This window comes from Scomber japonicus, chromosome 14 (genome assembly GCF_027409825.1).
Source record: "Scomber japonicus isolate fScoJap1 chromosome 14, fScoJap1.pri, whole genome shotgun sequence".
NCBI classification, from domain to species: Eukaryota; Metazoa; Chordata; class Actinopteri; order Scombriformes; family Scombridae; genus Scomber; species Scomber japonicus.
The window spans coordinates 10,943,659-10,955,667 of record NC_070591.1 but is presented as its reverse complement, the minus strand read 5'-3'; the positions used below and the strand labels follow the sequence as shown (position 1 = coordinate 10,955,667).

General features: G+C 37.6%; 1 protein-coding gene across 1 annotated transcript in view; it reads right to left on the bottom strand.

Moving 5' to 3' along the window:
- mrps5 (mitochondrial ribosomal protein S5) overlaps nucleotides 1-12,009 on the bottom strand; it is a 264,703-nt gene that overhangs the window by 64,261 nt on the left and 188,433 nt on the right. The window lies entirely within an intron of this gene.

The following is a 12,009-nucleotide window of genomic DNA, read 5'->3' as shown; positions in this document are numbered from 1 at the left end:
CTGAAGAGACAGAAAAGGGAACTGTCTGTTTTTTTCTGCACTCATCAAAGGGACATCACATATCGTAGGAAGCACTCTACATTTTAATGAGGTGATGTGAATGAAAATTTAAAACGAAAGGACCGAGGTCACATGATGTAAGATGGAATATTGCTGAAGAAATGCAAATACGCCATCTGCCCTACAAACAACTCAAACGCTGTTTTTTAGCATTGGGCTACTGTGTATGTGTGTGTGTGTGTGTGTGTATGGGTATTTCCACTTACACCGTTAGCCTGTTGATAGAGGCCCAAGAACAGGAAAGGACAACTTCCTTTAAAAAGAGCCACACATATCAAAATATTATTGTTCAGCTTTTGTTGTGATTTCTCATAATTGATAATGCACTTTAGGGTTAAACATTTGCTCACAGTTTCCATGGGAGTGGCTGGTCGAATGAATCCATCATCTCTTATTTATTTCACATACTGAAGTCACAGTCAATTTTTGTAATGACATCATCTTCAGTGTGTCTGTGGATTACTCTCTCTGAGTGGACGCTGGTTGGCACATGTATAAAGCACATTGCGTTTACTTGTGATTAAATGAGCTGTACAAGTAAAAAAATTGCATCATCTTGCCTCTTGTCATCTTGACTTGTCCTCAGTGGGTTCCCGACTTTGGTAAGGCTCTGTGGAGGTCATTGTGGAGGCCACAAAATCACATCATCACAAATAAGAGCTTTTCCATGTGGAGGTGATCTTTGTGATGAAATCAAAAACACACATATTGCATAAGTCCTGTGGTTGCATTGTACTCACCTGTACACACAGCTCAGCTCACTGGGGTGTAACTCATGATATAGGTCTGTTTTGCCTTTTTTTTTTTTTTTTTACAGTAGACGTAGCAGGAATATAGCAAGGCAAGCACAGTTGAAATTAGTGATAAGATAATATAAAAGGCCTTTATCATTATTTTATGCTGCACTCTCATATTTGATGCTCTATTTTAGTCTAGCTTTTCATTTTTCTTGCTCTCTTTCTATTTTTCTGTGCTTAGTTTTATTTTCATTAAAATTGAGTTTTCTTTTTTTAATTGTATGTTTTAATGTTTCTAATTGTCACTAATATTGGGTTTTGTTTTTATGCTTCTAATTGTTACTGTTAAATGTTTGTTTTTATGTAAAGCACACCGAGTTGCCCCTGGGTATGAAATGCTATACTATGTAATAATAAAGCTGCCTTGCCTTGCCTTTATTGTCACTGTAAATGGAAATTCAATTCAGCCATAATTATTGTTATTAATTGCACCTATGTTTGTCCTCTTTACATCATTTTCCCCAGAGAGTGTATACTGTACACCTGCCCAGGATTTTAAAGGCCCCTCACACTGCTATTTCAAAAAGCAATATTTCAGAGTGAGATTTAAAAGAACTGTCAGATATGCTCCCAGCTGCACAAGTTGTTTACATCCGGTTTCACTTTAACGTTTGTGCTGTTTGCCAATAGCAAACTTTGTTGACAGCAACCTTTGAGGAGAGTCCAAATAATGGTTGTTGAAAAGTTGTGTTGCAAAAAATAAAATAAAATCTGTTCCTCCTCTATTTTTATTCTGTGTCTTATTCTGATATGTGTGTCAATTCTGGTTATGGGGCATGCTAACTTCACATCTGTCACCTCTGTTGCAGAGAGAAAAAAGCAGCGAGAGCCACGCAGGGCAATAAATGAAAGGCAGAGACACGGACTTCCCAATTTATTTATGTGGATCCAAACAGCCCAACATACAACAAGGAAACGCTACACTAATAACCAGCATAGGCACGAAATGGAAAATAAATCAAGGGAAACAAAGTAAACAAATTTAACAAAGTAACCTAAACAAAGCAGCAGTGTCTGTCTTATGTCTGTCAAATGTTTGTCTTTGATTCCAACTGAAAGTAAACACAGAAATTTGCCCCATAATTAGCTATTGTAGCTAACATCTACTTCTGGTCAGTGTGCAGAATAATCAAACTAGTTGCTTCTGCAGTTCCCCATATCATCTTTTTGCTCATTGTGTTGGTTTTGGTTCAGTTTCCAGTAGCTGCAGAGGCATGTTTTCAATGAATAAACCACCATAAATTACCTGCCAAGCACCAAATAACAAATAGATTGCAGTAGTTAGAGACTAGATGGTAAACATAGTGGGGCATTTAGCAACCAAAGGAGATCTTGGAAACCAAACCAGAGCTAAAATGAGATTAAAATGAGAATAAAGTGGCCAGAAACACTCTGCCCTTGGTCTGCTTTGCTGACACGTTAGCCATCAACCTTACACGTTTAATAATACATATTTAAACACAATCAATTATTCAGGGTACAAAAGACATATTCTACAATGTAGTTACAGTGACTGAATACAGAGATATTCACTGCATACCTCCCAGCCAATAAGTCCAGTAAACTGCACCCCTTGACCCCAGAGCAGAAATCAAGACTAGACAATGACAACAGACATGCTAGACCACAAACACACAAAACCACAGGAAACACCAAGCGCTGACGAATTTCATGATGAAATTTGAAAAAACTTCAATGCGAGCGTAGGCGTCCAGACCAAGAAAAGCATTTTTTGAAGGGGGATTTCATTGTTTAGGATGGGTCATCCATGCATGAGTTTGTAGGATTATAAGAAACCAAAACATTGCACAGCAATTTGTAATACTCCAAGATTGGATTTTACAAAGAAAGTTATTAAAGATAATCATTTGTATCTTTTGTTGCAACTTAACACCAAGAAAATAGCACACAGGACATATTTGTCTTGCTGGGTGATGTTGCATTGCAGTGGTGTCAATGTGGTGGTCTTATTTATATGATAGAGGGGGCTGCTCTTTCCGATATCCAAAGAAACACTTCCAATTTATATCGTGCATTGAACTGGAGCAAACTATTCAAACTGACCATCAAGAGTGGTTTTATATGGAGATCTAAGCTGACTTCCAAGTGCATGATGTTTTCCTCCCATAAAAATTAGGCCCTATATTTCCTCAGGCCTACATTCCCACAGCACAGGTATGGCCATTCCCTAATGCACATAACGTGTAGTTGTTTTCATCTATGAAAATGCTTGAAAGACAGGTCAAATTCTTTATTTTATTATTAAACTGAGGGAACATAGGGCTGTGGGAAAATAGGGCTGTGGGAACATAGGGCTGAGGGAACATGGGGCTGTGGGAACATGAGGCTGTGGAAACACTGGGCTGTTGGAATATAGGGCTTAGGGAACATGGGGCTGTGGGAATATAGGGCTTAGGGAACATGGGGCTGTGGGAACATAGGACTGAGGGAACATGGGGCTGTGGAAACACAGGGCTGAGGGAACATGGGGCTGTGGGAATATAGGGTTGTGGGAACATGGGGCTGTGGAAACATGGGGCTGTGGGAACATAGGGCTGAGGGAACATGGGGCTGTGGGAATATAGGGTTGTGGGAACATGGGGCTGTGGAAACATGGGGCTGTGGGAACATAGGGCTGAGGGAACATAGGGCTGTGGAAACATAGGGCTGAGGGAACATGGGGCTGAGGGAACATGGGGCTATGGGAACATAGGGCTGAGGGAGCATAGACACGCACGCTCCCCTTTAAAAGTCAAACTCATTTGTAAGGCAGAATGATGGAGAGATGTATAATGCGGAAGTTTGTGTTGTGACCTTCGCCGTGTCGGCTGTCACATTCCTCACTCAGCACCACAAACACCATCTAAAAAGCAGAACTACTAAACAAATTAAAAGTAGATTTAAAACTATACACACACACACACACACACACACAAACACGCTTTTTCGCTGAGGCAGTTTCAATACAGTTTTTCCTGGTACTTTTAGTAAACATCAGTTCCCATGATGAATATATCTGTGACTGTTTTGTCCTTTTCATTTTGTTTGTCTCTTTCTTGTACATAAATAAGCTTGAGGTTAGCTTTTTTATATCATTACTCGCTGTATTTTTTCAAATTAAACTCACCACTTAAATCTGACCCATATGGGACTTTGAGCCCTACAAAAATAAAAAATGATATTTGAGAGTTAAAAAAAGGATAACTCTATATTAGCCTTATTTTTTTTAGATCAAACACTTAACATAATGAACATCACGTATTTTGGTACTGACCCCTCATTTATTTATTAGAGTAATGACGAGGAATAGACCCAAATGCATGACTCACAGACAGTTCAGGGTTTCCAAAAAGTCTGCTGAGTAAAGTCAAGAGTCTTTCCTTAGTAGGCAGTTTCGGTACACGGGCAAACAAAACATAAAAGGCAAAGCAGAGGTGACGTTAAAAATCAGATCCAGAGTCAAAAAAAACACAAGGAGGCTAAGAATACAAAGGCTGGAACACGTACAACTGTGTGCCAAGATGAACTGGAGCAGGGAACAGGGAGCAGGGACCACACAGACTAAATACAAAAGGAAAGGGTGGATACTTAGACACAGATGGATGACATTAGGGGGATGATGGCGATGACAGGAGAGGGGAACAGGACAGGAACTGGATCTGACACGAGAGGAGAGTTAGACACTAAAGTAAAACAGGAAATGTTGAACTTAATAATGGGAAAAGACATGACCAAGACAGGGTCAGACGTGACAAGTTAGGGTTAGTGTCAATTAACACTAAAAATAACTATAGTGACAATAAATATAAGATTAAAAAGTAGAATTTACTAGATTTGAATGATAACTTTATATGATGACATTCATTGGAGTTCTGGAGGCTAATTTTTCCTTTAATTTGTCACCTATCTGTTTATAAAATATGTATATTTTAACATTTTTGGATGCTTTTGGGGATTATTTCTAAAGAATTGTGTAAATAAAATAGAAAGATCAATAGAGATAATGGATGGATGGTATGGATGTGTAGAGTAGTAGCTAAAGGTCACCACACCATCTGACTAATGGGCTATACACATATCTAGCTAGCTGGCATTATTTGAAAAAAAGAAGATATGGCTGACAAAATAGAGAAAATATTTTTCTTATTGTCAACAAATCTCATGTGCAGAGCAAAAAAATGAATTTAGCTGCTTATAAGTATCATATGTGTATCCAAAATATGATAGATATTATTTCATAGACCTTTGTTGTTGTCCAAAAACGTACAACAACAACGTACAACAACATACACAATTATTATCCGACTGTGCTGTTCTCGGCTTCACGGAACAGTTTAATATCTTTCATCTCATTTCTTTGGTTTTAAATTGGTCGACATTTTTCAATGTTTTAGGAAAAGGCTGTGATAACCCCTCAGTACACTACTTGACCCACAATAAACAGCTGAAAGATAAAGTTAGCAACAAGCTGTAGAACATAATGGAGCATTTAGCCAATAAAGAGCCGGATATTTCCCTCTGGAGTGGGTGGACACACAAACAGCTGTAAGTGAATTCAGTTGGCCAGAAACACTCCACAATAAATCATGTTAATATGTCAGTGTTGTGTGCGACACAACAATTAATACAATAGATCTTCACAATGATTACTTTGTGCTTTTTGACGATGATGTTTGTACTACAGTTATGAATGCAGGACTTTAACTTGTAATGAAGAGACTTTTTGAACTTTACATACTGGTCATATTCCTTTATACCACAGATATATTTGCATTCATATTTTCTTAAGATTTAACACTATTACAGTGGAAATACATTCCCAATTACACAAAATCTTATGTTATCTACAATGAGAATATAACAGCCATACTTATTTATGTTATTTACTGAAAGTGAAGAATGCAACATCTGAATGGTACTATATGTTTAACAATAACCTTTAACAGTAGCTGAACATAATTTTAAAAATATTTAAATTTTTTGCACATTCTGAGCCACTATAGGAAAAGTTATGAAATGCAAGGCTTCAAGAATGTGGTTGAGGTTGTTTTTAATTGCTTTCAAATGTCAAAATTGGTCAGGTTTGACCTAAACAGTATGTGAGGGTTAAAGTACTACAGTAAAGTAGTACAGTGGCAGCGGCACACATCACACATACAAGCAGACAGCAGTCAATAAAGGAAGAGAATAGACTGGAGGTCTCTGACCACAGCATCCTGAATACGTCTCCTGTTGGCCTCAACACCGAAAACAAAGCAGACTGAGGCGTTTCACTGCATGTGTGAGAGGCCCAGAGTGACATAGGGGGACAGGTAACAGGAAGGAACTACACACCTGGTTCCTGCTGAGTTGTACATTGTAAGAAAAGTTACACAACAAAATGTTACATAATACAATATTGTATCAAACAGCTGCAGTTTATTTGATAGTGTATCACTGTTTGCTGTCACGCTCAGTGTTTGACAATACATGGTTGAATGATCCTGTTAGAGCTTCCTAGCAAGTTAACAGAGGCTGAAGGTTTTGAAATATTACTGTACATGGCCTCAGATCTGCTGTTTGATAATTAGATTTAACACGCAATCAGGGGACAAGAGATCCCCTGATTGCTAATCTGAAACAATCAACACTCACATTTGTATCAAATCATCTTAAATTTAGCAGCATGTGTATGTTTTTTTTCTGTATGCATTTTTTTTACATTTTCAATGTGTCAAACTCACACTATTAAATTCAGATCCTCGTCTTTTAAGCATTTAAGCGCTTTTAGCTCCTTTACCATCTCAGATGATATACTGCTATAAGCTTATAGGCTGGAAAGTCCCATGAAAAGTTATGTGAAGTGAAAAGGAGTTCCCAGCAGCAGACAAAAGTGGTCACAGAGGCAGACATTTTGGATTTCCACCTCTATAGTTGACAGGAAATCATGTGACCCTCAGTAACCTGGACTGAAGTGTTGATCCAGATGCCTGTGAATACAAATCTTAATCATGCAGTGGTAAAGTCTCTTTGGAAAAAGCATTGGATCTGTATAACAATGTCTTTTGTCATTGTGAGCTTCGTCTTTCCACTTGGAGTAAGCACATCTCGAGATCCGAGAAAAGCACTTGTCCTGCACCCCAGATGGACAGACACACCAGATGGACAGACACACCCAAAGGTCTTCCTGTCAGTAGTTTTCCATTGCTCTAACACAGAGATCAATTTCACAGCAGGCATCCCTAAACTGTTCATCATTCATCATCATAATATGTCATAAAGCACACCTGTTTCTAAAATGTTTAAATCATGATTAAAAGCAATATTTCTGTATTTCTGTGAATTGTGGTAAGTCGTGCTTATGGATGGATGCATCTGGATAGGTGCATCTGGAAAACAGGGTACTTTCTTTAGGGTTGTTCTACATTGTTGTTTTAAAGTGACTTTAACCAGTAACACACGCATAGCCTCTGTTAGGAGCTGGTTTCCCGGACAGTGATTAGTAACAATTGGTTTGTGGTCATTCAATTTGGGAATATGGGAATATGCTCCACTAAGGCCTCTTAACTGTGCAATTTTCAGCAGTTTGAGACTAAAGTTGACAGTTGTGAGAGAAACTTGGTGAAATCTTCAGTCATTAATCCAAAACAGCGCTCCTGGATCTCACTGTGAGACATATCCACTGACAACCAATTTGGTGCTTTGACTACTGAACGTACCCTGTGGAAAAAAACATTAACAAGTAGTCACTGAACTGTGCTTTTTAGGAGTAAAACCGCACTCACTGGTGATGGCAGGTACTGTTGTTATCTATCCTGCAATCATGAAGCGATAACTCTGATAAAGAGTACACATCATGCACATTTCCAGGTCTATATTTTTTATTTTAGGGCTCTACTGGAATATATTTGCAGTGAATTGCAGTTCAAAAAACTCCTTATTTAATTTTTCTGACCTTTTATGCAGCTCCTCAGTTCAGCTTCTACAGTTTTAGTTTCAGTGATTTAACTTCTTTTTCCTCTTTCATTACTCAAAATGGAAACTTCTCAAATACATCCGTGTATGTTTGAGTTAGAATCTGATCTGAAATATATGAGTAGACAACATAAGCAACCTGTTAAACAATGTTAAAAATGTTAGCTTCAAATGCTACTGATGGGCAGCTGTTTGGCAGTATGCACAAACAATCTGACATCATCTTGAAAAAGAAGAAGAGGAAACTTTGCAAACATCGCATTCAGAGCAGGCTGAACTCATGGATATTGACTTTCAGGAAGCATTTTTTAACCTACATTCACCTCAAATTTGAAATCTTTGACCATGTTTATCATAGACATCCAACATCATAACAGAATAAAAATAACAATAAAAAACACCCACAAAAAGCATGATATTTGTTTTTTTAATTTAATCTCAAACAAAAGTAACATTTTACAAAGGAAGCAAACCTGCTTTCTGGAAGTAAATTTAGCCTTTTGTCCTCCAACCTTGAAACCACAAAGAGTTAAAACAGTTACTTCTCTCTTTCTCTGTAGATGGAGGAATCCACCCTGCTGGACTGACTCACATGTGTGTGTGTGTGTTTGTGTGTGTGCGTGCGCATGTGCACAGGAGACATTTCTGCGCGTGACCATGTGTGTTAATGAGGTGCGTGTGTGTGTTTGTAAGAAGAAGACATATAATTATCTGAGCATGTGTTTGCGCCAAGCTGTGGAAGGCACCGTACTTTCCATGTCATGCAGATGAGTGCATGCACACTCACTCACACACACACACACACACCCAGATGCATACAGGGCAAGAGGAGGAAAAAAAAACAGATATAACAAAGAGAAAAGAGAGAGCTTCTTACTCAAATCAAAGGAAATCTGTCCTCATTTCACCTAAGCGGCTGTTGCTTAACAAGAGATTTACATATTATATAATTCCTTTAATGAGGTATGTTAATTTATGTCCGTGTTTATTATTTCTTAAAATGTAGGAAAGAGCCTCAGGTTGTTAACAAGACTAAATTCTCATTCAGTCATGCAAGTTGTGTTCAGTGATATAATGTCTTATGTTTATTCACTTTATTTTCTATGTAAAATAGGCCTCTAGGTTTTATAGTAGGATAAGTACACTGTAAAAACACAATGTAAAAGTTATCTGTTTGAAGTAAAAATACTGCATTCACAATTTTAATGTATTATCATAAAAAGTCAGATAAAAGTACTAATTATGCAGATTGTCACCTTTCAGGAATTCATTGTTTATTATTATTATTTCAAATGAATGAATTAAAAATGTAGTTTCTGATCTACTTTTTTACACTTTAAGGTAATTTAATAACAATGCATCCTACTATATAAATGGATTATGGGTTTTGTTTGATAAATGTTAATTTTCTCAGTAAATACAGTTGTTACATATCTGTAGTATAATAAAAAGTACAATATTTACCTCTAGTATGTAATGGAGTAGAAGTGGTATAAAATGACAGCTAAAGTACAAGTACAGAAGAAAATAGCACTTAAGCACAGTGCTTGTATGTAAATGCATGTACTTTCCACCCCTCCATACATTTCCCTTGATCGACAAGCATATGAATAAACCACTCATGCATTTTATGTAAAAAGTTGAAAAGGCTTTATTTACAGCTATTTTAAGCATTACAAAGCAATTCAAAACAGTATTATTACAATATTTTCAATGTACATAGAGTATAAACAAACAAAAAAAAAAAAGTAAGACACCTTTGCTACAGTTGTACTGGGTCTTTGGGAGTCAATCCAATAAGTTTGTGTCTTAAAACATTTGCATTTTGTGTACAGCATTTCAAGCAAAGCAAAAACACACTTTATCAATGCGTCCCCCTATATTTTAATTGATCTTTTTTGTACAGTTCCAATGAAACAAATGTGAGTATAAAATGTTTATTGTCTTGCTATAGATAATAGATTGAAGATTTTGAACGATTCCCCTGTTACGCAGTCTACTCTACGAGTCCCAAAAGCACAAACAAACACAAATCTGCAGCGTGATTGGCCAAAGCGTCTCCAGCAGTGTTGATGCGAGTCGGTAAAACCCTGAAATGTCACACAACCGTTTCTGTACTGCACACACCCACACGTGATGGGCGGGTGAATCAACACATTACCAGGTTTCCATATCAGTTTCACAAGATGGTAATTCATCTTTCAGTTTCCTACCTGCCATGCTCTCCTCTCACACTCCAGCTGTAATACAGTACTTTGAAATGAGGTCTTCAGGTTTCACATGGCACAATATCAGAAATCAACACGCAGTCACAGCTCTCTCAATGTCACACAAGAGGAGGAAAAAGCAAGGCGAGTGAATTATTGGCGCACAAGAAGACGAGACTGAGACATCGGCATATGTTCCAGATGGATGTCACTAATCTGAAATGTTTTATGTTATGTTTCATTGTATTCATTTCTCCAGCAGGAAACAGGAAGTAGTGTGACTAAACTTGAATATGGACATGACAAAACAAGACTTTTTTTTAAAATTCTGAACAGGGACCAATGAGTATAAAACGGATGAAAGAGGCTTCAACTATTGTTATGATCTAATTGTCTACGTGCAGGTCTGATACATGCTCAATTATAATAATTTTCCCTTTACTTCATGCGCGCAACAACACCTGAAGTTTGAAAAAAATGAAAGTTTGTGGTTGATAAACAGATAAATCAACACCCTTAAAACATGAGATTACACATATGATAGAGCTGATAAAATGAGAGTTTAGGGATGATGAAAGCCTGGATCACTTGTAATCTGTGATGCATTTATGTTGACACAACTGTGCAAACATCCAAGTGTGGCTCAATTGATTGTGTTACAGCAAAACTCACAGTGAGCGAGCAACAATGATGCAGATCATTTGTTTTAGAAGATTAACATCAACTGTGACTCTCATTTGAAACAGGACTCTCACATTGTGTGATTTCAGCCTTAAAGTGAACCGCTGCAGAGTTGAGTAAAACAAAGTAGATCTCCAGTTTGCATTGTAAGGCTGAAGCAAACGGTCACTGTAGCTGAGATGATTTGGATTAACAAGTACCGATCAAAACATATGGCACACTTCACTTGTACAACCTAAAACAAGCACAAATCTCTTTGGTCAAGATTCACACTGCATCGCTGCAACAGAAACCCAGGGAAGCAACTGTTTTTTTTATCAGAGGTTGGTGAGTTAATCAAACGTTCATTTGCCGAACCTTCATCCTTAAAGTCCTTTCACTCATAAAACTGAAAAATACAGTTTAAAAACACACCGAGCAACAGAAACGGAAAATTAGTTGTCGAGTGTGGCGTGTTATTCAGCGCAATGAGCTCATTACTGCCTCCAGTGGCCAGAAAGCAGAAAACAACCACCGCAATGGGTGTCACACAAACCCAGCGTGTTTTGGTTTTACAAGAAAGATGGTTTCAAAGATAAGGACTAGATGAATTTTGGCAAATGCACATTGGTGAACTTCCCCACCTCCAATAAAGTACAGGACACAGTTGCGTCACTGAGCTTTTCTACTGGAAGCATCTCTCATGTTGAACATATATGCACTCTTGGTGTCATAAGGTGCTTCCTTTTCTTGCATAATTATCTGTATATTCAAATACTTAATAGTTAACTAAATGAATTGACGTAATTACATCCTCCAAATGAGAAGAAATCCAAATATTTATATGCACAAAAGACTAGGGGTTTTTTTTCTTTGTTGAAAAGCTACTCAGCTGTTTATCTGTTCTTAACTGCTCTTTTCAGTGCACTAGTTTGGTTTTTATCAGCTGTAAATGGTAACATGCATCATAGCTATCATAAGCCAAACTTAGCCTACTTTTGGTGGTTTCTCACGACAACATAACTGATATGTTTTAATGTGCCGAAAGAGTTCAAAGATAAGAATACATGTACTTAGTCTGAGGCCTGTATCACCACTGTTTCTGTTTCTGTTACTGGTAGACAACCATCAGACACAGAACACGCTTTGACTCTGCGTTATTCAGCATTTGGTTTCTGTCCAGAAATCTCTTTCTGAGAGTGCTTAATGACCTGGCAGATGTGAAGAGACTTGGCTGGGTCTGAATCACAGCGCTAATAAATAGATAACATGACCTTGTCAACAAATGAAGACCTGCCAACTGCACTGAGTGTGACTGCTAATAAATCCAG